This window comes from Pteropus vampyrus, unplaced genomic scaffold (assembly GCF_000151845.1).
Source record: "Pteropus vampyrus isolate Shadow unplaced genomic scaffold, Pvam_2.0 Scaffold2, whole genome shotgun sequence".
Taxonomy (NCBI): Eukaryota; Metazoa; Chordata; class Mammalia; order Chiroptera; family Pteropodidae; genus Pteropus; species Pteropus vampyrus.
The window spans coordinates 36,292,744-36,319,903 of NW_011888783.1; the positions used below are offsets into that span (position 1 = coordinate 36,292,744).

The following is a 27,160-nucleotide window of genomic DNA, read 5'->3' on the forward strand; positions in this document are numbered from 1 at the left end:
TTAAATATTTCGAGACTCCCTGATTGGAAGCATAGGTATTAATAAGTGTTATGTCTTCTTGGTGCATGATTTCTTTTATCATTATGAAGTGTGCCTCAGCATCTTTCTTTAACTTTTTTATTTTGAAGTCTATTTTGTTCGATATTAGTACCACTACTCCCACTTTTCTCTGAATGCCATTTGCTTGAAATATCATTTTCCACTCTTTCACTTTGAGTCTATATTTGTCTTTGGAGCTGAGATGTGTCTCCTGGAAGCAACATATGGTTGGTTTTTGTTTTCTGATCCATTCTGCAACTCTGCCTTTTTATTGGTGAGTTCAGTCCGTTTACATTCAGGGTGATTATTGAAATATGAGGTTTTCCTATAGCCATTTTACCTTCTGCTTTTTGGTAGCTCGGTGTTTCCATTGCTTCCTTGTCATTGTGTTTCTATTTTTTTATTCTGGTTGGGTTTTGTGGATTTTTTCTCTTGTCCTTCTTGTTTTACATTATGTACCTCAGTTCTGAATCTTTGGCGTGTGGTTACCATTACGAATATGTAGAGGGTAGTTATGTATATAGCCTTATTTTCATTCCCCTTTGTGAATTTGGATATTTGAATCCTCCCCTTTTCTGTTACTGTTGTCTAAATTTGTTCCTATGTATGCTGAATGTTTATTACTATCTTGCAATAGCAAATCTCTTCTAATTGTTTAAGCTTATAATGCCCTGTTCTTTATAAGGGTTGCATTCCTCTGCTCCTACCTGCCTGCTAGTTGCCTTACTTATAGTTATATATTTTTTCGTCATTTTGTTTTAGGCGAGCTTACCCCTTTTAGTATTTCCTGTAATGCAGGCCTTGTAATGGAGAATTCCCTCAATTTTTGTATGTCTGGAACGGTCTTTATTTCTCCTTCACATCTAAAGGAGAGCTTTGTTGGATACATTATTTTTGGCTGGTAGTTCCTTTCGTTTAATAGTTTGAATATTTGATTCTACTCCTTTCTGGCTTGTAAGATTTGTGCTGGAAAGTCCGGTGATAATATAGTAGGTTTTCCTTTATAGGTTATCGTCTTCTTTTCCCTGGCTGCCCTGAGAATTCTTTCTTTGTCATTGATTTTTGATAATTTTAAGATAATATGTCTTGGAGAAGGCCTTTTTGGGTTGAGATAATTGGGTGTTCTGTTGACTTCTTGAATTCCAAGCTCCAGCTCGTTCCTTAGATTTGGGAAATTCTTGTCCACTACTGGTCTGAAAATGCTTTCTAATCCCTGTTCTTTTTCCTCCCCTTCTACAGTGCCTATTATTCATGTTTCCTTTCCTGATAGTATCAGCTAGTTCTTGTATTTCTTCTTCATTATTTTTCATTTGTTGATCTCTCTCTTCTTCCTTCTGATTTATTTCTAGATTTCTGTATTTGATACCACTGATCCTTTCCTCCATTTGGTTGACTCTATTTCCCAAGCTTGTTATTTCATTCTTCGTCTCTTTTAGTATGTTCTTCATCTCCAGAAGTTCTATTTGGTTCTTTTTTATGGTTTTAAGCTCCTTGCTAAAAAAAACTCATTCTGCTGATCTAGTTGTTTTTTCAATTCCTGTGGTAGCTCTTATTTGCATATCCTTTGCTCAGACATGTGCGTGTGTAGGTTGGGTGTTTTTTGTTGAGTTTTAGATGTTCACCTTATTGTTAATTCAAGGGAAGAGATCTGGGGACATCTCTTACTCCTCTATGCTTCTGACATCGCTTGTTTGCTTTATTTTAAAGAAATTTCCAGCCAACTTCTGTGAGTTATGTTCCTGAATAGTGCCATGATGAGTGTTGACAAGAGAAAATAAAATATGAAAAATTTCTTTCTTCTGTATATAAATGTTCCCGAAGCATGTGATTTCTTTAAAAACAACAGATAAATTAGTTTTAAAATATTTTAAAGTAGCTAACATTTCCTTTAAATTATCATTCGTTTTTTCAAGTTCTCTTCTTAGTTTGTTGAAATTTTTTTTCATCATGAATAGGTATTGGATTTTGTCCAATGCTCTTTCTGCATCTATTGATAAAATCTTGATTATTTTTATTCTTTTGATGTTACAGATTACATTAGTTGCTTTAGGAATGTTGAATGAGCCTTGCATACCCAGAATAAATTCCACTTGGTTTTGTGTCTAATTATTCTTATACATTGTACAATTCAATTTGTTAATATTTTGATGAGAATTTTTGCATCTATATTCATTAGTGATATCGGTCTAGTTTTCTTGTAATGTTTTGTCTGATTTTGGTATTAGAATAATGCTGGCCTCACAGAATGACTTAGAATGTATTCCTTCAGCTTTTATTTTCTGGAAGCGGTTATAGAGAATTGATATTATTTTTTCCTTAAATGTTTGATAGAGTCCAAAAGTGAACTCATCTGGGCTTAATGTTTTCTGTTTTGGAATGTTATTAATTATTGATTCAATTTCTTTAATAGATATAAACCTGTTTGGATTATTTCTTCTTGGATGAATTTTGTTAGATTGTGTCTTTATAAGAATTGGTCCATTTCCTCTAGATATCAAATTTGGGGGCATAGAGTTTATAATTTTCCTTTATTATCATCTTAATGTTCATGGGATCAGTAGTGATGGTCTTACTTTCATTTCTGATATTAGTCATTTCCATTATTAGTCATTCTTATTTTCTTTTTTAATCTTTTGTTCTTAGTTAGCCTTACTAGAGGTTTATAAGTTTTACATTTAAACTAAACCAGTTTCTCATGATCAAATTTTACAATTGATTTCTTGTTTTCAGTTTCATTCATTTCTGCTCTAATTTTTATTATTCTTTAAGTTTAATTTGCTTTTCTTATTCTAGTTACCTAAGAAAGAAACTTGGATTATTGATTTATAATAATAAATTAGAAAGCATGCTTTTTTTTCTGTTCTAATACATGCATTCAGTACTATAAATTTTCCTCTAAGAAATGCTTTTGCTGCATCTCATACATTTGACACATTCTATATTCATTTTTATTTTATTCACAATTCTTTATTTTTCTTTGTTGACCCATGTGTTATTTAGAAGTGTGTTGTTTTATCTCTTTTGTGGGATTTTCCAGCTATCTTTCTATTATTTCTAATTTAATTCCATCATGGTGTTAGAAAACACTTTATATGATATCTATTCTTTTAAATATAAAGTGTGATTTATGGCTCAGAATGTGGTCTTCCTTGGTGAAGATGCCATGTGAGCTTGAGAAGACTGTGTATACTGCTCTTGTTTGATGCAGTATTCTGTAATATCAATTAGATCCATTTGACTGATGCTCCTGTCCAGTTCAAGTGTGTCTTTACTGATTTTCTGTCAATTATCGATAGAGGGATATTGATATCTCCAAGAGTAAAGTGGATTCATCAATTTCTTCTTGCAGTTCTATCAGTTTTTTTGTCTTACGTATTTTGACCTTCTGTTGTTAGGCACTCACACATTAAGGTTTGTTATGTTAGAGAATTAACTCCTTTATTATTGTGATACCCTCTTTATTCCTGATACTTCTTGCTCTGAAATTTCCTCTGTCTAAAATTATGTATCACTACTTCAGCTTTCTTTTGATTATTGTATAACTACCTCTGTCTCTCTACTTTAATCTGTGTCATATTTAAAGTTGGTGTCGTATAGACTGCATATAGTTGGGGGTCTTGTTTTTATAACCACTCTGATAGTCTCTGTTTTTTAATTGGTGAATTTATTTAGACTGTTGACGTTTAAAGTCATTACTGACATAGTGGGGTTAATATCTGTCATATTTATTGCTGTTTTCTCTTTATTGCCCTTGGGTGTTTTTCTTCTTTTTTTTTCCTTTTTTTCTCTGTTCCATTCTTTTTTGCCTTCTCAGGTTTTAATTGATCATTTTATATTATTTAGTTTTTTCCTCTCCCAGGCTATAATTATACTTTAAAAAATATATTTTTAGTGGTTGCTATAGAGTTTGCAGTGTACATTTATAAGCAATCCAATTCTACTTTCAAACAACATGATATTTAATAGGTAGTAGAAGTATTATATAACAGAATAGTCCCTATTCCTTGCTTCTATCCCTTAAAACAGTCTTTCCTTGATCATTTCTAAACTGTTAAGCATATAAAGGCATTCATTATTTCTACTTTATTGTTTTTAGTTCCTGATATTTCCTTTTGATTCATTCTTGGAGTTTCCATCTCTGCTTCCATTGCCCATCTGTAATTGCAGATTGTCTGCTTTTTTCATTAGAGCCCTTACTATATTAGTCATAGTTGTTTTAAATTTCCAGTTTTAATTCCAAAATTGCTGCCATATCTGAGACTCATTCTGTGTCTTCAATTTCATCAAGATTTATTTTTTATTTCCTTTTAGTATGCCTTGTAATTTTTTGTTGGAAGCCACAGAACATGATGAGCATAAGGGATTGAGGTAAATAGATCTTTAATGTAAGATTTTTGTGTTCATTCAGGTCAAAGTTAGACTGTGTTTATTGTTTACTGTATCTGTAGGTGTCAGAAGCTAAAATTTCTCTTGTGTCCTTGCCTTTGTCTATTCTTTTCTTTGGATTTCCCTAGAGAGTTCTTAAATAGGGTCTGAGAGTTGTTCTTTCAGTTATAATTTCCTCTTGTACTATAGGTGTTCTATCGATGTGGTGGTAAGGTGTGGGAGGGAAAAGAGGCAGTCTATCTATGTTCTTGTTATTAGGTCTCAGTTTTGTGTGTGTGTGTGTGTGTGTGTGTGTGTGTGTGTGTGTGTGTGTGAAAGCCTATGTCCCTGGGCTAATATAATCTATGATTATTTCTTTTGAGTAAATTTGTTAAAGTGTAAAGGCTGTACAAAATCGAGGCTTCTAGTAATAAGTGCATCATTATTATGTGTTCCATTATCCACAACCTTACCAGCCCTATTTTCTTAACTGAACCAAACAAATATTTTACTTTTTTAAGCCAAAATGGTATCTCATCTTTTTAAAAATTTACCTTGAATGAGGAAGATCTGCATTTTAAAAATGAGATTTATTTTCTCATTTTCCTAAGTTATTTTGTTTTAATATCAGATATCACTTAATTTGCTATTTATTAGTGATAGTTAACAAGGCAGAAAAAAGTTAAACAATGGAACTTTATAGTTTACTACATTAATATAGTAGTAGAGCTTCATCTATGAAGATTTTTTTATCCTTGTCCGGTTTTATTAACAAAGGTTATATCACGTACACAGAATAAAGTTGAAAAGGCCTGCATCGTTTACTAGAATTGTTTAAATAATACCTTTGAAATTTTTTTGAATGTTTGGTTAAACATTTAATTCCAAAACTAGCTGGGGCTGTAGCCACTGTGCGTAGTTTTGAGCATCCTTTCCATTTCTTTTGGGATGACTGATTTCTTCAGGTTTTCTGCCTCTCCATTTCGTTTATTATTTATTTTATTATTGATTTAAATATTTTGTGCTTTGATTTGTATTCTCTGTTATGCACTCGTAAGTTATTTCATTCCTTTTCTAACTTTATAAGTTACATGTTGCAAATTGCATGTTTATTTTCTTTAATAAGTCTGTAAGTTTATTCAATATTTAATAGTTCTGTGTTAAGTTCCAACATGGAGGTGGGGGCTGGTTCCCCAACCCACCAAGCAATTTTTGGGCACCAGCCAAGTGTCTTAAAGTCAACTTAATTCTGACATTGTATACCTGAAGATAGCATGAGATTCCACAGGTTAAGGGCTCAGTTCTACAAGACTGTCCGCCTCCCCCCGCCCCGACTCTTCAGATACTAGTTGCAAGTCAAGGTTGTTACCTGTGCTTCTGACCAACCCTCTGTATAGATCAGAGGATCCAACATCCCACTCCTTGGGTTTGATTAATTTTCTGGAGTGAGTCACAGAACTCAGAGGAACATTTTACTTACTAGATTACCAGTTTTTTATATAAAAGGGTATAACTCAGGAACAACCAGATAGAAGAGATATGTAGCTTAGGATATCGTAGAGAGAGTGTAGAGCTTCCATACCCTCTCAAAACAAGCCACTCTCTTGATATTTGCCCTTGCTCACCAACCCGAAAGTTCTTCAATCCCTGCATTTTGGAGATTTTAATTTTATTCATTCACTCATTATTTATTTATTTATTTTTATTTATTTTTTAGGCGAGGAAACCCTTGGTTGACCTCACAGATTGCAAGGACCTTGTCAGCTTACAATCCTTTATTTTTTATTTTTTACACCTCCAGCACCTAGTCTTCCTAGGTGGTCTCCCATCCAAGTACTAATCAGGCCCGACCCTTCTTAGCTTCTGAGATCAGATGGGATTGGGCTTGTTTAGGGCAGCATGGCCATAGACTATTTTGGGGATTTTTATGGAGATTTCACGCATGATTAGTCATTAACTCTTATTTTTAGCCCTTCTGCCTTCTCAAGAGAATGTGGGACAGGGCTTAAAAATTCCAAGCTTCTAATCTTGGCTTGGTTTTTCCAATAACCAGCCCTCATCCAGGATCTATCCACAAGCCCCCTGAGAGTCACCTCATTAGAACAAAGGACACTCCTATCACTCAAGAAATATAAGAATTTCAGGAGCTCTGTGTCAGAAACCCTGGGAAGAAACCAATATACAGTCATATGTGTTTAATGATGGGGATACATTCTGAGAAATACTTCATTAAGTGATTGCATTGTGCTAACGTCAAAGGATGCATTTACACAAAGCTAGGTGATATAGCCTGCTACACACCTAGGCTGTTATGGTATATCCTGTTGCTCCTAGGTTATAGACCTACACAGCATATTACTATACTGAATACTATAGGCAATTGTAATGCAAAGGTAAGTATTTGTGGATCTAAACATATCTAAATATAGAAAAAGTACAGAAAAACGTGGTGTAAAAGATAAAAAATGTTATATCTCTGTAAGGTACTTAACCATGTATGGAACGTGCAGGACTGGATGTTGCTCTGGGTGAGTGAGTGAGTGAGTGAATGATGAGTGAATATAAAGGCCTAGGACATTACTGCACACTACTGTAGACTTTATAAACACTGTACACTTGGACACTAAATTTATAAAACAACACAATCAAATCAAGTCACAAGTGAAAACGATGTAATCAAGAGACTTGGTAAACATGAGATGTTTGAGCCACCTAGTGTAACATGGCATACTGTTTTCAGCAAACTTTTTTTATAAGTAGAAGAGTACATTCTAAAATAACTAAAAATTATAGTATAGTATATACATAACCAGTAACTTAATTTGTTTATTGTTATTCTCAAGTATTACGAACTATACATAATTGTATATGCCATACTTTTGTACTACTGGTAGCACAGTAGGTTTGTTATATCAACATCACCATAAACATTTGAGTGATGTGTTATGCTACGACATTAGCACGACTATGATGGCACTAGGCAATAGGAATTTTCCATCTCCATTATAATTTCATGGGACCACTATCATATATGTAGTCTGGTGTTGACCAAAACATTGTAATTCAGCACATGACTGTATTAAAAGTTTTTCTCTAAATTTTACCTCAGTCACATTCTTGATTTCGTATGTGTTTGGGTTTTCTTTTTTTCTTTTTTTTTTTTAGAGAACATTTACAGTATTCATGATTGATGTTCACTATCAATAATTGGATTATTCATACTTTTAGTGTTTTTTACAAATTCTAAAGAAAAATGTATTATCCGTTGTAGCAAACTACTCCGAAACAGTTGTAACTAGCAGTGACCTAAACTAGAAACATTTATTTTATTATGGTTCCTCTGAGTCAGGAATTCAGGAGCAGCTTAAATGGATGGTTGTGGTTCTTGCTCTCTCACGAGGTTATACTCAAGATATTAACCAGGGTTGTAGTCACCTGAAGGCTTGACATCTGGAGAATCTGCATCTAAGTTGATTCCTCCTGAGGTTGGCCAGTTACTACTTAACTCTTGCCAACAGTTTCATACCAAATGGACCTCATAGAGTTTCCTGACTGTCCTCACTACGTGGCAGGTAGCTTCTTTCAGAACATATGGTCCAAGGCCTGTCCTCAGAAATTACATTCCATTTTATCTACAATATCCTGTTGGTTACACTGGCCAGCTCTATAGAGTGATAGGAGATTACTCCAAAAGACCTGAACACCAGATGAGAATCATCAGGGCCATCTGGGAGGCTAGTTAAAATAGAATGGAAATATGAAGTTTTCTTGTAGATTGTTAGAAAACCTTGCATTTTGAGTATGAGACTTCCTCTCTTATGGCAACCAGAAAGTTATGTGGATACTACCTCTCCTTTTCAGGCCTCAGTACTTACTCCAGGTATCTTTTGAAGCAACTCTCACTTTATGTGGAGAACTACAGTTGTGGTTTTCAGTTGGGATAAATGGAGCTGTTGAGTATTCAGAATTAGAGATTGGTAAACTCCTTTACCGTTCATTTTCCTCTTCTATATGATCTTCCTACTACTTTAGATTTTATGGTTGTTCTGGAGTTCTGCTGGGAAATTTTTTTTTTTTTTTTTTTTGCAAATGCCTTCTTTTACAAATATTGGTTTGTAAATGCTTCCCTGCCCCCTATTCTAGTTTTTTGTAGCCCATGTGCTCTATATCTTCCAGAAACTTTTTAGCATTCTGGTCATCTCCACTTTTTAGCCTTTCTGATGGTATAGATTTATCTCTTTTATTCTTTCTTCTGTAACATCGGTGATATTTCTGAAGGCAGTTGTGATAAACTTGTGTGCTCAGCCTTTGGAAACTATAAGCTTCTGCTTCTGAACCTACCTTCTGTCAGGTTTGACTCACTATTATGCAGTCCGGTTTGCGTCCAAAAAGAGAAAAAAGACTGTTCTCCCATGAGCTTTCTTGTGTGTTTACTTAGAAAAGGCCAAATTTTGTTAACAAGTAGATTGCACTACAGATCCAGTGTTGGAGATCCTGTGTTATCTGTCGCCTTTTCAAAGGAATAATCTGGACATCATGAGCTAGCTCTATTCCATTTAAGAATTAGGAAATTGATTGGTCAGAATGTATTTGAATTTTTTTCGCTTAGGGCAGGGGTCATCAGCCCCTGGGTCATGGACCAGAACTTGTCCATGGCCTGTTAGGATCCAGGCCGTACAGCGGGCAAACAGGTGAAGCTTCATCTATATTTGTAGCCGCTGCCCAGCACTAGCATCACCACCTCAGCTCCACCTCAGATCATCAATCATGATTTTCATAGGAGCACTGGTCCCTGGTGCCAAAAAGGTTGGGGACCACTGACTCAGAGGACTAAGTTCTCTCTGTCACCAGTTAATGATACTACTGCTTTTGTTTGTTGAGGGGGGATTTTGTTTCAATGAGGGTAGGTTTTATTGTTGTTTTTCTTTCCTCAATGGTTAAGGAATAGCATTTTCTCAGGACAGAGAATGGTGTTTACATGAGAAAAAGTATATAAAGAATGACATCAGTATAGAAAACATTGAACCTATCTGTTCATAACTGATCATCAGTTAGTTGTGTCATTACAGCCCTTTAACCTTGGGGCAGGGGAAAGATTTGCAGAACAGGATGGATATATTGCACCCAAGTTCTTAACCTGGATTTGTCTGCAACTGGATCTGTGAGTAAATTTGTATCTTGGTTTTTTTTCACATGTGAAAATGAAGGAGTAATGTTTAGTGATCTTGCTAAAAGTAACTGAGTCTATAACTTTTATGAAGACACTTTGGAAATTTTATTACCTGAAAGTCATGATGAAAAGTTATTTTGCAATTCAAAGAATAACAAGATTTTTGAGCATTCTCCTCCTTTAGATTCTGAAGAGGATAAAGCTTTCCTCTGTATTGTGTGACATTATATAAGAAAAAATTCTAAGCTGTCTTTTAAAAGCAGAAAAAAATATTTTTAGTCCTTTTTCCCCTAAAATGTATCCAACTATGTTAAGATTCTATTATAGTATCAATGTTTAAACTCAGTTTTCATCTGTCATGGCAAAGTTACCTAAGCATGCTTATTGGAGTGGCGGTGTATGTACATTAGTAAATACAATTAGAGAACATAATTTCTTTGGCCCAAGTATTCAAATTGTAGGGATTTGGCCTCATGTTTCCTGCACAAGCTGAAAAGTCTCATTGGAAACTGCATACTATCCTTAAAGTTTTTAGGAAAAATTCTAAGATTTTGCATTTGCATGGGTAATTTCTAGAAATTCTCAAATGGTTTCTCTCTAAGGCAATGTTATTTTCAATTTTTTCCTTCCAAAAATAGTTGAATTAACATTTGCTAATTAATTCACTGGGATTGTAGCATATCATATTTACATTTACATAAATTCAACTGTGTAAGCTCGTCAAAGAGAAAATTATTTAAATAGTAGTAAGGATTCTATTCATTATTCTTCTCAAATGAACATATGCCATGGAGTAATTGCTCTTGCAAGAAAGTGCAATACTGTACTTTTAGTTAAGAGATTTTCAAAGAAAATTTACCTATATGTGCTCTCTCCTTCTTCACTGACTTTAGTTCTCAGGACTTAAATCTTGGGCCCCATACATGATACCCTCCTTCCAAAGTGTTTTTGTTGATAAGAGTTTTTGTTGCCTTTATACTGTTTATCTATCCAATAAACATATTAGCTTTGATTCACAAGCTTACTTCCTCTTCCTATTCAGCATGTTTCTAATCACATTCCATACGCTCGGAGAATGTAGTCTACTGTTAGTATAATATTTAAAATATAGTTATAAAATGAATCAGTGCCAATAAAACGATATAATGCATCTCAAAACTGAAAGGATTTCTAGATTGTTTGCAAATTTGTATTGTTTTTTCATCAGAAATAAATATATTTTATTTTTAGACATGTCTTTTAAAGATGCCCTCCCAATATTTTATCTATTCTTTTTATCTATTCTTTTATGCTAGTACAAAATTGATACCTCATTAATATTCATATTTATTAATATCAGGATTCTAATAGGAACTTTACAAAGTATAGTCATGTACTGCATAACAACGTTTCAGTCAACAGCAGACTGCATATACAACAGTGGTCACATAAGTTTTTAATGGAGCTAAAAAATTCATATCACGTAGAGACATCCTAGCCATGATAACATCATACTTAGGTGTTTATGGTGATGCTTGTGTAAATAAACTTACTGCACTGCCACTCATATAAAAGGATAGTACATACCATTATGTACAGTATTTGATAATTATAATAAACAACTGCATTATTGGTTTATGTACTTACTATACTGTAGTTTTTAATTTAGAGTATTCTTTCTACTTATAAAAAGGTTTCTGTGAAACAGTATGTCATGTAACTCTAGCAGCAAGCCTCATAATCTTATGTTCATTGCATCTCTTGATTGCATCCTTTTTGCCTATGCTTGATTTGATTTGATCTTGTGTTGTTTTGTTCATTATGGCTCCTAAGTATACACAATACACTGCTAATGTTGCCAGCAAGAGGTCATGTCAAGTGATTGACCTGGAAATGAAATCAAAAGTGATAAAGGACTGAAGGTAGAAAATCATTGATGGTTATTGCTCACCAATCAGGCATGTCCCATTCTACCATAGCTACAATCTTGAAGAACAAGAGCAAAGTGGTAGAAGCTGTTAAAGTATCTGCTTCACTGAAGGCAACGAGACTAACAAAAATTCGATAAGGGCCTATGTCAGACATGGAGAAACTACTAAGGACCTGGTTTGAAGACCAGAACCAAAAGCATATCCCTCTGAGCACCATGACAATCAAGGCCTAAGCAAAAGTTTGTTTGCAGTGTTCAAAGAAAAGACTGGACCCAACTACAGTGTTGAATTTACTGCTAGTTCCGGGTGGTTTAAACGACGCAATTGTTATTCATTATATAATATGAAAATGAGTAGTGAGTCTGGGAGTACTGATGTGAATGTAGCTGAAGAATTTTTGGAAATTGGATAAGCTGATTATGGAGAAAAATTACTTGCTAGAGTAAATACTCAATATGGACAAAACCTCCCTATTCCGGAAATGGGTGCCTGAAAGGACTTTGATAGATTAGGAAGCCAAGTCACTGCAGGGTTTCAAGGTTTTTAAGGACAGAATAGCAATCTTGCTTGGGGGCAGTGTCACAGGCCAAAAATTCAAACCCTCTGTGGTCTGGTACAGTGAGAACTTCAAGCATATCAGTATGCACACACTGCCAGAGTACTATGGAAGCGATAACATGTCATGAGTGACATTGCTCCTCTTCCAAGACGCCCTCCTAAATTGCTATGCCAGTGAAATACCTTTCAAAATTTTGCTTATTGGTCGATAATGCTTCCAGACACCCTCATTTTATTGGTGATATTTATCCCAATATCATAGTGGTGTTTTTCATTACAAATACCATTTCCTTGATCCAATTAATGAATCAAATAGTTATAGAAGTTTTTAAGGTCTACTATTTCAGGAGGACCTTTGCTCAGGCTATTGCTAAAACTAAGGAAGACACTGAGGAGACATTGCTGCAATTCTGGGAGGATTTTACATCTATGACTGCATCAAGAACCTTGCTTCGGCTTGGGGTGTTGTCACCAAGGTTCGTATGAATGGCATCTGGAAGAAGACACTCAAGAGGCTTCTCTCTGACTTCATTGGATTTGCCAAAGATGAGGAGATTGCAAAAATCAGCAAGGCTGTGGTTGAGATGGCAAACAATTTTTCCTGAATGTGGAACAGGATTACACTGAGGAGCTCCTAGATATTGTTCTTGAGGAATTGACTATTGAGTTGTTAGAACTGGAACAGGAATGCATAGCTGAAGAGACAAAAGAAAAGGAATCTAAAAGCGAAGATAAAGAAGATAAAGAAATACCTGCTTATAGGCAAATCTGTGATGAAAAACAAATCAAGCAAACCACTGTGGACAAAAACAGATATCAAACAAACCACTGTGGACAAATTTCTGATGAGTGTGACACCTCCTCAAGAGCCTCAGGCAGGTTCTTCAAGAGATATTCCAGAAGAAAGCATTGTTATCATAGGACATAGAGTTCTAGCCTGTTATTGTCTCTGAAAACTTTCCAGTGGGACAGGATGTGGAAGTGGAAGATATAATATTGATGATCCTTACCCTGTATAGGCCTAAAGTAAGGTGTGTGTGTCTGTTAGTTTTTAACAACAACAAAAAAAGTTTAGAAAGCAAAAAAATAATAATAATTAAAAATATTTTTGTACAGCTGCAAAATATGTGTGTGTTAAACTGTTATTACAAAAGAGTTGAAAAGTTAAAAAATTTTGTTTTGAAAGAAAAAAATTACAGAAAGCTAAGGTTAATATATTGAAGAAAGGAAAATATAATTTTTATAAACTTAGTGTATCTTAAGTGTATAGTGTTTATAAAGCCTATAGTACTGTACAGTAATGTCCTAGATTTTCACATTTACTCACCACTCACTCGCTCACCTAGAGGAACTTCCAGTCCTGCAAACTCCATTCATGTTAATGCCCTATATTAGTGTACTATTTTTTTTATCTTTCATGCTATGTTTTTCTGTGTTTGGATACACAAGTACCATTGTTTTAATAATTGTCTACAGAATTCAGTATTGCCTACAGAATTTAGTACAGTAACAGGTTCTACAGGTTTGTAGCCAAGAGCAATAATAGGCTGTATCATATAGCTTAGGTGTTTAGTAGGCTCTACCATTTAGGTTTGTGTAAGTACACTCTATGATGTTTGCACGATGACATAATCGCCTAACAATGCATGTCTCAGAACATATCTTCATCTTTAAGCAACACATGACTATAAATACATTTCACTAAAAAATATGTACATAATTGTGGTCCCAGGCACACTGCTATGTAGTTTTGAAAACTCAAGTGATATCATGGCTTTTCTGGAGAATTGCAAACCTTTCAGTATAAATTATTTAGTCACTTTTGAGTATTAAACATTATGAAATATTTTTCTTTTAATATCAATAAAGAAAATAGCATGTCCTCATATTAGACTGAAGGTTATTAAACCTTGGAATAATTAGTTCTGAGTGAGTTCCTAAGTTAATTGTGCCTTTTGGTATATGAGAACAAATGAGGAGAGGAAAAGAAAGATTCTATAAAATTGTTAGCAATTACCATGGTTATCCCATTGTGGACAAGTTTTTCTAGAAATCACAAAAAGCAGTAATTTTATTTTGAATTACTCTTCAGCTCTGGAGAGCGTAGGGAAGTATCTTACCAAAGACTATGCCCCAACTAGACTTATTAAATCTGCATAATTTCATAGCCTACATATTCAGCCTGATCTATGTAGGAAGTAGTAACAATATTGTTTGCTTGTCCATTAACTTGGAATTTATACCTATTTTGCCCCTATTTACCTTCAGCCTTTGTTTTAACTCTACTTTTATCTTTACCTTGTTACAAACACTTCTTAATTCTAGTGGGATGAAAAAAAAGTATATTCTTTCCTCAGTTTTATCTAAAAATAAATAAATAAATAAAACATGGAAACCACCCACAGATTCCTCCTAAAATACTTTTTATAAATATTATTTGACTTTCTCTAATCAAAAATATTTTTCTAACAGTAGAGAGAGAATGTTCTAATCTTTTGTGCATTCTGTGTCTTCTTTAAAAAGTATCGACATACAGAGTTAGACACCAGGTAATTAGTAGTAGTATTTGTATTTTCACTTTTACTTAAATTAAACAGAGGCTGATACTAATAGTATTTTCAATACTTATTTTCTCATCATCAGAAAGAGAGTAATGTTACACCACTTAAAAATTTACCAAGAATTCTTGTCACAAAGTAATAATCCCCTCTGCTGGAACTTTGGGTTTTTGCCCCCAAAAAGATATTGAAGAAAATGTTCATTTGTATGTTTTTTATGCTTTCAGTCCACCTCACCAATTTTGCAAAAGTTTTTGTAGATACTCTGTTAACAAATTTCATCTCGTTCATCATTTCTAGTTATTAGGGAAATGCAAATCAAAACCACAATGAGATACCATCTTACACCTGTTAGAATAGCTGTTATCAACAGGACAAGTAATAACAAGTGTTGGAGAGGATATGAAGTAAAAGGAACCCTCATTCACTGCTGGTGGGACTGCCAATTGGTACAGCCACTATGGAAAACAGGTTCCTCAAAAAACTAAGAATTGATCTACCATATGATCCAGCTGTCCCTCTACTGGATATTTACCCCAAAGACTTGAAAACTTGTGTCTGAAAAGATATTTGCACACTGGTGTTCATAGCAGCATTATTCACAGTGGCCAGGACATGGAAGCAAGCCAAGTGTCCTACGACAGATGACTGGCTAAAGCAGCTGTGGTACATATATACAATGGAATATTACTCAGCCATAAGATGAAATACTGCCATTTGCGGTAACATGGATGGACCTTGAGATAATCATGCTAAGCAAAATAAGCTAGGCAAAAAATGAAAACTACATGATATCACTGATGTGTGGATTATAAACCTAAAAGCAACAAATGAATAGGACAAACAAGCAGAGACTCATAGACATAGACAATAGACTAGTGGTTACTAGAGTGGAAGAGAAAGGGGATAAGTAGGTGGGGTAAAAGAGGCCAAATATGTCAAATTGGAAGTTACGTAAATTGCATCAAGTGAATAAAAAAAATTTATCTTTCCTCATGTAAGTTGTTTTTCAAAATTGATTGGGAAGTGGTGTGCTTTAGTGTTTTTAACAAATGGATCTAAAACTCACTCATACGCTACGAATATCTGTTAGTAGATTAGAATGTCTTCTTTATAAATGTTTTTAAGTGTATATGTATGAGAATTTTTATAGGTAATACATCATTTTTAGCCACAAAATCAGAGATGAAAACTTCTACAAAATGCCCTGTTTATTGCACAAGCTTCTTTCAAAGAGCAGGTTTTTTTTTTTCCTGCTTATATCTTAAAGTTCTACATAAAGTATTTTTTGATTTTCTTTTTTATTTACTAAGCAATATACTTTGACAGGCAACCACTTCTTATTTCAGGAAAGATTCACAATTTATTGAAACACCCAAACGATTTCACTCTCATTTGAAACAGTAAGTATAACAATACCTACAAGTTCAGCAAATCAACTGGATTTATAAGTAAAGCTTTTTACCTGAGAGTATTCTTTTGCACATCTTGGAGCCCATTGATCTGCAAGAGTAAGAAAAAATTTGACCTACTTGAACAACTTTGAAACTAAGAAAATGGGATATTTTCACCTGTTTTCTCTTGTAGATACTTTGGTATACAGTTCTATAGCTCTTGCTCACCTTATTGCTGAGGCTTCATCTGATTTTCTATTCTCCTTACATTGTCATTGCACTGACTCCATTCACTTGAAGTAGAAGCCTTAGGGCTTGCCTGAGGTGGTTCGCTGAACCTCGTTTGCATTAACCCAAAGCAAATGAGACTAGCCAGTCTTTTTGCAAAGCTTTATTATTCGAAAGGCAGATAATTTGATGGTACTTCTAGAGATTTTAATAAAACTTAAAAATTTTATTCTACCTAGAGTATTTTTTATTATTTAACTTGAAGCACTTGGTTCATTTTCTCAGTTTAATGCATTGATTTTGTTTTCGATTTTTTGCTTTAAGGTAGAAATAGGAAAAATAATAAGCTATGTGTAAATATACTGTATGTGGGTGTCAATGTACTAATGTATGTATATGTAAACATGGCAAGTTGTTCATGCTCTTTTAAGTGATAAATACTATGAAGCAGTTTGTAGAGGATCCATTTCGGTAAAAATATTGTGTTGTATGTGCGTGCACGCATGCTCATACCAATAATGATATTGTTTGCATTCATTTTTCCTGAATTTAACCAAATAAAAATTGTAGGAATTTCTGAACTTGGAATATTTATTAAACCTGAAATAATTTTATACAATATTCCAATCTAAAGTTTAAAAAATTTCTTTTTAATACTACATATTTTAATTTTAAACAGTACTGTCCTCCTACTATGAAAAATGAAGAAATTAGCACTCTTAGTCATTGACTGTAGTTTTTTATATAGTTATTTTACATTACCAAGATTATGTTTACCATCTGTTCTGTAACTATAGTTTTTATAGTTTTTTTAGTTTTAATTCTTTGTTTTATTCTATTCGAAGCTCACTATCATGCCATGTTTGTGTATGTGTATCTGTGTCCCTGTCCGTGTGTTTCTTTAATTGGCCAGATTTTCATGGTCAGGTTCCCCTTTCCCCACACCAAAGCTTTATTTACTCTGTTTACTGAATCTATTCTAGTTTGAGAAGGCTGTTATCTTTATATGGGAATGAAATCTTTACTAATTAGTCTTTAAACTGTCTCAAAACTTTGCAAATATTATTTCATTGTCTTTCTGCATTTATTTTTCTTCCTTGTACATGTTTTTATCCTTGTAAGTCTGGTGAATTCTTCCTTTAGATTCAAAGTTTAACAATTGAATTAGGATTTTTACAGTTCGCTTCTCCTTATTTGGTGCATTTGTGAGATTTTCTGGACTTTTGAGTGGGATTTAAGTTGAGAGTTGTACAGAACTCTTCTAGAATTTTCTAGGCTTTTGTTTGTAGTATTAACTTTGGCCTCTTTAGTTATTCCTATGACATCATTTTTTTTCAAAGTTTTTTTCATTGTGGCAAAATACACATAACAAAATTTACTGTGTTAACCATTTTTGAATGTACAGTTCAGTGGTATTAAATACATTCAAACTGTTATGCTATCATCATCACCGCTCATCTCTAGAACTCTTTTTATTTGAAAACTGAAACACTGTGCCCATTAAAAAATAACTCCTGATACTTCCCTGGCTACTGCCATTCTACTTTTTGTCTTTATGATTTTTGACTATTCTGAGTGGAATCATACAGTATTTGTCTCTTAATGATTGGCTTTAATTCACTTATAATGGTATTATTAAGCTTCAGCAGTGTTGTGGCATATGTCAGAATTCCCGTCTGACATATTTCAACTTTTTAAAGTTGAAAATTTTGTTGCATGTATATACCATAGTTTGATTATCCATTCATCTGTCAATGGACTCTTATGCTGCTTCCATGTTTTATCAGTTGTGAATATTGCTGCTGTGAAGAGCAGTGTACACTTATCTCTTGCAGATCCTGATTTCAATTCTTTTTGGTATATACATAGAAGGGTAATGACTGGATCATATTGTAATTTTATTTTTAAGTTTTTGAAGAACTGCCATACTGTTCTCCACAACTGCTATACCATTTCATGTTCCCACCAACAGTGTACAAGGGTTCCAGTATCTCCATATTGTCTCCAATGCTTATTGTGGTTGTTTTTTTTTTTTTAATAGTAGCCATCTTAATGAGTGTGAGGTGGTATCTCATAGTCTTGATTTGAATTTCTCTAATGATTAATTAGTGTTTTTCAGCATCTTTTCATGTGCTTACTTATATATCTTCTTTGGAGAAATGTCTTGAAATCCTTTGCCCATTTTTGAATTGGGTTTTTGTTTTTTCTTTTGTGCAGCTTTAGAAGTTCTGTGTATATTCTGGATTTTAATCGTTTATCAGATAAATGATTTGCAAATATTTTCTCCCATTCTATGAGTTGCCTTTTTACTCTGTCTTTTAATGCACAGATTTTAAGATTTTTATGAAGTCACATTTATCTACTTTTTCCAAAATAGGCAGTACCTTTGACGTCATATCCAGGAAATTATTGTGTAATTAAATGTTTTGAAGCTTTTGCCCAATGTTTTCTTCTAAGTGATTTATAGTTTTGGATCATTCATTTAGGGCTTTGATGTATTTTGAGTTGATTTTTATGTGATGTCAAGTATGGGTCAGCTTTACCCCTTTGCATATGCATATCCAGTTTGCCCAGTATCGTTTGTTGGGAACAGTCTTGGCACCCTTGTCAAAATCATGTAACCATATACGTAGAGGGGTGTGTGTGTGTGTGTGTGTGTGTGTGTGTGTGTGTCTGTTTGTATGTCTGTATTTCTAGACTCTTCTTTCTATTCCATTGGTTTATATGTCTGTCTTTATGACAGTACCAAATTGATTTTGATTGCTGTAGCTTTGTAGTAGATTTTGAAACCAGAAAGTGTTAATACACCAGCTTTGTTTTTTTCTTTCAAAGTTGTTTTGGCTAGTCAGAGTCTCTTGAGATTCCATATGACTTTTAGGGTGGATTTTTATCTTTCAGCAGAAACATTGAGATTTTGATAGAGATTGCATTGAATCTGTAGATCATGCTGGGCAATACTGACTTCTTAATAATATTTTAAGTCTTCCAATCTATAAAAATGGGATGTATTTCTACTTATGTTTTCTTTAGTTTCTTTCAGAGGTGTTTTGTAGTTTTTATTTTTCAAGTCTTTTATCTCCTTGGTTGAATTAATTCTTAAGTATTCTATTTGATACTATTATAAATGAATTGTTTTATTTCCTTTCAGATTGTTTTAGAATTGCAGTTGAATTATTTGTGTTGATTTTGTATCCTACTACTTCGCTGAATTAATTTATTAGTTCTAACATATAAATATGTATATTTGGTAGAATCTTTAGAATTTTCTACATAAATAATTATATTTTCTGTGAACAGAGACAACTTCACTTCTTTTCCAGTTTAGATATCTCATTCTTTTTCTTTCCTAATTGCTCAAACTAGAACTTCCAAGTACTATGTTGAATAGAAATGGTGAAAGAGGATATCCTTGCTTTGTTTCTCATTGTGGAGGAAAAGCTTTCAGTCTTCCACCATGATGATCACTGCAGGTTTTTCATATTTAGCTTTTATTATATTGAAATAGTTTCTATATCTTTCTAGTGTGTAAAGTCGTTTTTTATCATGAAAGAGTGTTAAATTTTTTAATGCTTATTCTGCATCAACTGAGATGATTATGTGCTTTTTCCATTCATTTCATTAATGTAGTGAATTACATTGATCAATTTTTGTATGTTCAACCATCCTTGCATTCCAGGAATAAATCTCACTTGGTCATGTTGTATAATTTTTAATATGCTGTTTAATTCAGTTTGCTGGTGTTTTATCAAGGGTTTTTACATCAATGTTCATAAGGAATATTAGTCTGTAATTTTCTTGTTATCTCTTTGGCTTTGGTTTGAGGGTAATGCTAGCCTCAAAGAATGAATTAGAAACTGTTCTCTTCAATTTTTAGAGAAGTTTGAAAAGAGTTGATGTTATTTTGATGTTATTTCTTCTTTAAATGTTTGGTAGAATTTCAAGGATTTTTCTTTATCAAGAGATTTTTTATTTTTGATTGACTCTCATTACTAGTTATAGATCAATTGAGATTTTCTATTTCCCTGTGATTTAGTCCTGGTATTTTTGAGCTTCTATGAATTTTTAAAATTTTATCTAGGTTATCTAATTTGTAGGCCTACAGTTCATAGCATTCTTATAGTTTTTTATATATATATATATTTTTTGTAGAATTGCTGGTAGTGTTCCCACTTTCAGTTCTGATTTTATTAATTTTAATTTCTCCTCCTTTTTCTTAAGCTACATAGCTAAATGTCAGTTTTGTTGATCTTGTCAACAATTCAACTTTTGATTTATCATCTGTTGTTCTTTTTTCTTTATCTCTGCTCTGATTTTTATGATTTCCATTCCACTGCTAGCTTTAGCTTTAGTTTGTTCTTTTTCTAATTCTTTAAGTTGTAAAAGTAGATTTTTGATTCATTGAGATCTTTCTTGTTTTTAAGAGTTGATAGCTCTGAATTTCTCCCTTAGCACTGTTTTAGCTGTATGCCATGAGTTTTAGTATGTCATTTTTGCTTTCATTTGTTGCCTAAGTATTTTCTAATTTCTCATGTGATTTCTTCTTTGGTCCATTGATTGTTTAAGAGTGCGTTGTTTAATTGCACACATTTATCAATTGTCTATTTTTCCTTATTAATAATTTCCCAGTTGTGGTTGGAAAAGATACTTTTTATGATGTCTATCTTTTAAAATCTATTGAGATTTCATTTGTATTCTAATATGTATGTCATCCAGGAAAAAAAAAAAGAGAGAACGGTTTAGGCTATAATCAAGAATGAGAAACATTTATTTGAGCAGAATATTGTAATCCAGAAGCAGATTCAGATAGCAGCCTAAAATGTGCTCTGGGGAAAACAAAGAAAGACAGAATTATAAGGGCTAAAACCACAAATTATAACAAAAGAAACTTTTCCTGTTGGCTGTCTAGCATGGTGTGATGACTAGTGTCACTTCTAGTTATGTTTTTAGAAGTTAAGAGATTTCCCTAGATAATTACTTTTATTTTTGGCCAAATAGTTAAATCTAAAATATGCTATGTAGAGACAATGAAGTCGAGATAGAGGCTCTAAGTGTTTGGAGCTGAGGAAGGCACCATGAGAAAGAAGAGCTGTAATTACTCATGAAATTTTAGGAGTAGTTAAGGACATGCTTCATAATCCTCAGGAATTTATCAACATGTAGTTTTTGGAAAGCATAGAAATGGACAATTATTATGATAAATGAGCCATGTCACTGCCATGTCAGTTGATAAGTGGAGACTACAAATATACACATGATTGAGTCTTGAACTTACTCATTTAGTCATCCTGCTTTGGTTAACATGTTTTTAAAAGTCTAAAATTTGAAATATAGTTATGGTAGATAGCGATCGATGAATATATTTGAGTATTTCACTTTTTAATATTCTTTTAATTATAAAAGTGTAAACTGTAGGGATCTTAGTGTCATGGGCAATGTAGGTAGGCTATTCTGATCAGGCAGTGACAGATGACCTATTTTTATAATTCCTGTCATTTTTGTCGTTTGTCAATATAGGAGTAAATTTTAAATGGTGAGTAGATTTCTGATTTATAATATAGAAGTGCTCTGAAATTGGTGTAGCGAGAATATTCTCTGCCATACTTATGTATCTGCCTTTATGTATATCAGAACTGAGTAGAATAAAACAGTAGAAAACTCAGCTACATTGCCACTCACTTATTTGAACCAATAGTGTAGAGCAGTGGTTCCTAGATTCGGTGGTACAACAGTGAATAAGGGAATGGAACATTCTATAGATTTTCAGATTTATGACTGAGACCCAGAAATCATATTTTAAGAGTTTTTCCAAGTGATTATGATGATATTTGGGAAACTGTTATAAAGCAAATACTTAATTCTTTATGTATGTTTCTAATTATAGTTTAATGTTGCCCTTGTGTCCAAAATTTTCAGTAATGCCAGTAGACTTTCCTTTTTCTTTTAAAAATAAGAAATATAATAATTTGTGAGTTTGTGCTCTTATGAAGCAGAATGCTTTCACTGGACATACCACATTAAATGTACCTTGCTAGATGCACTGGGATATAAGGAATTATAATAGTGGAATCCCATCATAGATGAATTAGCTATAACCTAACTTCCATACAGTTTGTACTATGAACTACATGATCCCTAAGAATGTTACAGTGTAATTAGAGAAGTGAAAAGAATTATTAGAAATTTTAAAATTACCTGTTAGTTTATTCTGTAGCTTTTTGGCTTTTTCTCTGTTGACAGCTTCCAGATAAAAATAAAATATTTGGGGAGCATAGCCAGGAAGCCTTTCAGTTTAGTGCTTTAGATCTGGACATTTAAGAACATCTAGGAAAAAGACCATTAATGAAAAACAAATTGTATCTATCATTTGTATATGTGTGTAAATATTCAGTGAATGGTGTGCTTTATTTGGCTGTTATATGAATGAATATACTTGCTTGGATAATTTTATGTGTGCATTTTTATACACGGGTAAAATGCCATTGTTTATTTTTAGTTATCTGATTAAGAGTTTTTAATGTCTTCACATTTAATGTTTTTTGTTTTTTTTTTTTAAATATACAACTCGTCACTGCTATGTTTGTATTGTGAGATATGTAGTCTGCTGGAATATAGAGAAAAGATCACATAATTCACAGTCAACATTAACTTTCACATAAACACATAAAGTTAATAAAAGCAGGTAATTTGGTTGGTTAAATATATATTAACCAAGACCAGTGCATAGAAACAATAAAGGGGAAGAAAAGGTATGTTTTTTGTTTTATTTATTTTTTTCTTTCTTTACTGCTCTTAACAGGATATCTGTGGTGGTTTAGTGCAGTATGGATTTTCAGTGCAGTCATCTCATTCCAAGTAGTGTTTGAAGCATCCTAGCCTGTGACAAAGAAAAATATCTTCCTATATGGATCTTAGCAGTAATTTTCTTCGTTCTGTTTTCACCACAACTGTAAAGGTCTCATGTGTGTGACACTTATGCTAAGAGATCAGTGTCCAGAGGAAGTGGACAAACTAAGGCCAACCTGTGTTGGTCATGTTTTATAAAAACGATCCCATTGACATTTACCAAGAACTCTGCACGAATGCTCTGTAATGTTAATCCAGTTTTTTAAAAACTGTATCAGAATAATAACTCATACTTAAAGAAAAGAGGGGTTCCCATCCTTAAAGATTCAGGTGTACTGCCATGGAGTTTATTTATTTATGTTTCTGAATGTTCGTCCATTTTGCTCATGTTTTCTTGAGTATTACTTGTTCTTTGCTATTGCCTACCTACTTGGCATTATAGTAACTGACACAGTTTGTCTAACAGTCACACAGTATTAGTGCTTAACCAGTTCTTCATTCATCTTGTAATTGAGACTGTAATCTTTGGTTTTAGCTCCATTAATTAGCTGGCTTCAGCAGAGCAAATCTGCCCTCATCTCCTGAATCAAGCTCATCTTTTTTGACCTTTTTATTTTAGGAGCGTTTCATGTTAATAGCAGTCTTAGCCTAGCACTAGGTTGATAACTTTTTTCTTAAGTATTTTATTTTCTTAGATACTAATTTTTAACTTTCATTTAATTTTTTTTTTTTTTTTTTAGTTTAAGCATTTTAATTTGTCCCAGGAAATATTGATGAATCAAAAACTATTATCAAACCATTGTTAAAACATACATGTCAAAATAATTTAAAAATTCACTGCAGGAAAGAAAGGTTTTATTTTTTTTTTAATTAGACAATGATGTATAAATATAAAACATCCAGGCAGATGTTTGTTTCTACATTTTTATCCTTTTGTTTAAAGAGTTTTTATGAATATCCAGGCAACCAAAAGAATCTCCCAAATAGATTATAGAACTAATTATATACTTTTTTTGAATACCCTCAGAAAGTTGTCTGAATTATCAGATGATAGAATAAAAACCATTTGTCACTTTTCAGTAACGGGGAAAAGAGAAGCTCTGCTAACTGTTTCCCCTTGTGGCTTTATGATCTGTGATCTCTTTTTCTATCTAATAAGAAGACTTCTGGAGTTTCAAAGCTTATTTGTTCATTTACCATGATGAAATTCCTTGACTTCCTGATGTTTTTCCTATGTCACATTCTCCTGTTTTCTCCTCATGGTCCTTTTTACCTTAGTAAAACTTAGTTTGCTTTGCAGAGATGCTGTCTATGCCCATGGTTTCCTTTATCTTCTGTGGCCTTTTACCAATTTTATCAGCATTGGTGTGAAATGCACAATAATCAATTCAGTTTTCTCAGTAGCTCACCACGTGTGGTTCTGGGACTAGCAGCAGGAACATCATTTGGGAACTTATCAGAAATGCAAATTCTCAGACTCTACTACAGACCCATTAAATCGGAAACTGTCAGGATGGTGCAGAGCAATTATAATCCTTTCCAGGTGTTGACTAGCTCCTTGGAATTTGTGATTTAGGGTCTTTGGTGGTCAGTATAACTCTATATAGACTGATCTACCCAAATTTCTTTTTGTTACCAGTATTTAAAACTATTATTTTATATTGAGGAAAACTCAGTGAACGTATGCCATTGAAGTCTGCTCTTATAGCTTTGGGGTACTTTAGTTGAAGTTGCATTTTATACTTTATTGCACTGTCAAAGAAATTGTTTAGAACAAGAGTCTGATTCTGTGCTTCACCCCCCCTCCCACCTCTAATTCTTCCTCATCTTGGTTCTTCTCTCCAATATAATATAATTTATAAAGGGTACTCTATCACTGTGCTTGGTATTTGACACCATGGCATTTTAATTTAAACCATTTAATTTAATCCCCACAATAACCCTGTGAATCAGAATACTTTTATCTCAAATTTTATAGAGGAGAAAACTGGGGTTTAGGAAAGTTAATTTTCAAAGGTCACAGTGCAGAACAAAGAACTCAGATCTAGGCCCAGACGATGACAAAGCTCTTAAGGGCACTTGATATTACTGTCGGTCTCACTTTTCTAGTTCTTTTTGGCTTTGTCTGAATTTGTATTTTAAATTTGTTATACAAATGGTCTTTTTCTGGACTTCTTGCTTACAGTTCTGATTTGAGTAGTGTTCTTAAATATTTCTTTTTTTTCATCACTTGTGACGTGGCTTACTTTCTAAGAAAAATTTAAAATTTCTAGAAAATTTCTAGTGTCTTCATTTTCACTCCCTTTGCCTTTGGTTTTTCTGGTTTAATTTTAAAAATGTAAACCTTTGAACCCTATTTTTTCATATCTTCAGTAATAGATTTCAAATCTGTGTTGCCACATTTTTCAGACATGCTAAAACTGGCATCCAGTGACTAAGTTTGAAATGAGTAGGGAAAGTATTCCAAATCACTGAAAAATTACAAGCCAAGAAATGGAGGATTATTGTAGTACTTGTGTATCTTAATAAAATAAATGAAAGTATAGACTTTGACTAGTAATTTTTATCTTCAGTGGAAATATTCCTCTCAGTCCTCCAAGTCTTAATTGAAAGCAGTATAAATAAAATGTTATTTTCTAAAAAGGAAAGTATATTATTAATCTTTTTTTAAAATGTATTACTACCGAGCTGTCAGTCTAGGATTATAAAAAGATAGAAATAATTGATGTTCTTTTATTAAAGATAATTGTGACTTGACTTTATATTGAATCACCAGACTTACAGCTTTATAAAATTTGCAAGTTGATTTTAAAATTACTCATTAAAAAAATATTTGTGTATTTTATCTTTTGTTCATCTTGTGACTTCTGTTAAAATAAGTAAATTTTTTAAATTAACTATATTTTAACATTTTGAAATTTTGTTGCTGTGACAGTACCATGATAATATTATACTGCATATATTTTACTTGAATTATAAAATACTCTATATATTTCTGTAACTTATTATTTTATTCTTGGCATTTTTTGAGGATCATAGCATGTAATTATTCAGAAATTTTAAATTTAGCTAAACAGTTGATTTAACCTAACCTTGGGTCTTTTTTGGCAGCTAGTTTACCTCTGGACATCGTCCACTGCCTAGCATTTATTCATTTATCAGATATTTTTTTTTGAAAACCAACTGCATGCCAAAATTGCACTAGTTTATTTGGATACAATGGTAGCCTAATTTCTGAGCTTTTTTTTTTTTTTCCCAAGAAGTTTGTGGTCCAGTGAGCAAACAGATTAAACACAGAGTTAGTTACATCACTATGTGCTCATTAAGTCTGTGGGAAAAAAAGAGGAAGAGGAAGATAGCAGATATCCTGAAAGCACTTGAGGGACACAACCCTCAGACTTTTCCTAGAGTAGGAATGAACAGGTGTGTTACAGAAAGTATTACAGAGGAAATAATGTCTCAACTAAGATCTGAGATTGGAGTGAGGCAGAGTACAGAGAATGATTGATTGTGCAGAATAGTAAGAGGAGGAGCTAGTGAGTTAAAATGGGAAACTAGTCATTCAGAGCTTTCCTTTTAAATGATATTGGGGAATTTGGAATTTAGAATTTTGGGAGTTGGGATTGGAATTGAAGGGTTTTTATGTGAAAATGGTATCACAAATGGGGTAAGACTTGGAGACCAATAAAGAAGTTGTCATAGAATTCCAGTCAAGAAATAATGGTGATCAAAAGTGGGGTAGAGGCATTAATGAGAAAAAGATTGTGTGAAATTTTTGAGAAAGTAGAATCGACTGATTGTTATTTGAAACACTGAGAGTAAAAATTAGGCTTATTCACTCCAGCAAAACATAATTTGAGAGAAGGATCTGGAAACCTATAATATAGCAAGTGTAGAAGCTAAAGAAGTAATATCATGGTAAATCTTTGCTTGGGAATACCATTTCAGTGCTCCTTGCAATAGTATGAATAAGTAATTATTACTTCTACCAAAATTTCTACAACCAAATAATTGTAGTCACTTAGGTTTACATTTGATACCAACATGAGTAATCCTTAGTCGTGCATAGACAGCTCTTCTTACACTTTATTTCTA

The 27,160-nt window shown here is 33.1% G+C and overlaps 1 protein-coding gene and 1 pseudogene across 3 annotated transcripts in view; one reads left to right on the forward strand and one right to left on the reverse strand.

The window, feature by feature from the left end:
• Window positions 1-27,160, forward strand: part of ORC4 (origin recognition complex subunit 4) — a 76,702-nt gene that overhangs the window by 11,803 nt on the left and 37,739 nt on the right. The window lies entirely within an intron of this gene.
• Window positions 6,197-6,315, reverse strand: LOC111739581 (annotated as a pseudogene).